The sequence below is a fragment of the Vicia villosa genome, linkage group LG5, assembly GCF_029867415.1.
Source record: "Vicia villosa cultivar HV-30 ecotype Madison, WI linkage group LG5, Vvil1.0, whole genome shotgun sequence".
NCBI lineage: Eukaryota > Viridiplantae > Streptophyta > Magnoliopsida > Fabales > Fabaceae > Vicia > Vicia villosa.
Window position 1 is genome coordinate 55,624,387 of NC_081184.1, and position 2,423 is coordinate 55,626,809.

Here is a 2,423-nt window from a genome sequence, read left to right on the forward strand (position 1 = left end):
AGGGCAAGAGAAATCATGGGCAATACCATTTTCTTCGAAGAACTCCTCAAAGAATCTGTTCTCAAATTCGCCACCATGATCACTTCTGACCTTTATGATCTTGCACTCCTTCTCAGATTGGATCTGAGTGCAGAATTCAAAGAACACTGAATGAGACTTATCCTTGTGTTTTAAGAACTTTACCCATGTCCAGCGGCTATAATCATCTACGATGACTAATCCATATTTCTTCCCTCTGACAGATGCTGTTTTGACTGGGCCAAACAGATCAATGTGCAAGAGTTCTAACGGCCTTGAGGAAGAGATAACATTCTTAGACTTGAATGCAGGTTTGGAGAACTTGCCTTTCTGACATGCTTCACAAAGAGCATCTGATTTGTATTTCAGATTAGGGAGTCCTCTGACCATATTTAGTTTGTTAATTTGAGAAATCTTTCTCAAACTAGCATGTCCTAATCTTCTGTGCCAGACCCATTGCTCTTCAGAAACAGACATAAGGCAAGTCACCTTCTGCTTCTCAAGATCTGAAAGATCAATCTTATAAATGTTGTTCTTTCTCTTGCCTGTAAATAGGATTGAGCCATCCTTCTGACTTACAGCCTTGCAAGACTTTTGATTGAAGATCATATCACTGTCACTTAATTGACTTATGGACAATAAGTTATGCGTTAATCCTTCTACATGAAGTACATTAGTTATGGAAGGAGAGTTACCAAGACTTATGGTTCCAGAGCCAATGATTTTGCCCTTCTGATCTCCTCCAAACTTGACTTCTCCACCTAGTTTAAGCACCAGGTCTTGGAATGTAGACCTTCTTCCCGTCATGTGTCGCGAGCACCCAGAGTCCAGGTACCATGACATTTTGCTTCTTGTCCTCTTTGCAGCCAAGGATATCTGCAACAGAAATTATCTTTTCCTTAGGTACCCATAATTTCTTGGGTCCTTTCTTGTTAGTTCTCCTCAAGTTCTGATTGAACTTGGGTTTAGCAAAATATTTAACAGGAGGAACAACATGATATTCTTTAGGTTTGTCAGCATGATATTTCTTAGGATGTGTCACATGCTTCTTGGTGTGAACAGTGTTAAACTTCTGTGCATGTGAAGTGAGCCTAATATCATGTGCATGGCCATATTTGAACTGATCATACAATGGCTTGTATATGATCTTCAGAACATCAACAGGTTCAAATTTATGTGAGGTATCGCCCTCATAGCCCAAACCAAACCTTCTGTTTCCAAAAACACCATATATCATAGAAGAAAGATGACTTCTGCCAATACTTCTAGATAAGAACTTTCTGAAGCTCGAGTCATATTCTTTCAGAATATGATTCATGCTAGGAAGAGATTTTTCTGTTTCAGAAGGAGATCCATTATCTTTGGATAGATTTAAAACTTTTTCCTTCAGTTCAGAATTTTCCAATTCCAGCTTCTTAGTTTCAAATTCAAACTGCTTCTTCAGCTTTTTGTATTTGATACTAAGATGAGCCTTGAGTTCCAGAAGTTCTGATAAACTGGAAACTAACTCTTCTCTAGATAGTTCAGAAAATACCTCTTCAGAATCTGATTCTGATGTAGATTCTGATCCATCATCTTTTGTATCCATCAGCGCGAAGTTGGCTTGTTCTCCTTCAGAGTCTGATTCTGATTCTGATTCAGAATCATCCCATGTTGCCATAAGACCTTTCTTCTTATGAAACTTCTTCTTGGGATTCTCCTTCTTAAGTTTTGGACACTCGTTCTTGTAATGTCCAGGCTCATTGCATTCGTAGTAGACAGCCTTCTTCTTGTCAGATCTTCTGTCACCAGAAGATTCTCCACGTTCAAATCTCTTTGAACTTCTGAAGCCTCTGAACTTCCTTTGCTTGCTCTTCCAGAGTTGGTTTACCCTTCTGGAGATCATGGACAGTTCATCTTCTTCTTCAGATTCTGATTCTTCAGGATCTTCTTCTCTAGCCTGAAACGCATTAGTGCATTTTTTAACATTAGATTTTAAAGCAATAGACTTACCTTTCTTTTGAGGCTCGTTTGCGTCCAGCTCTATTTCATGGCTTCTCAACGCACTGATAAGCTCTTCCAAAGAAACTTCATTCAGATTCTTGGCAATCTTGAATGCAGTCACCATTGGACCCCATCTTCTAGGTAAGCTTCTGATGATCTTCTTTACATGATCAGCCTTGGTGTAGCCTTTATCCAGAACCCTCAACCCAGCAGTTAGTGTTTGAAATCTTGAGAACTTCTTCTCAATATCTTCATCATCCTCCATCTTGAAGGCTTCATATTTCTGGATTAGAGCAAGAGCTTTAGTCTCTTTAACTTGAGCATTTCCCTCATGGGTCATTTTCAATGACTCATATATATCATAGGCAGTTTCCCTGTTAGATATCTTCTCATACTCAGCATGAGAGATAGCATTCAGCAAA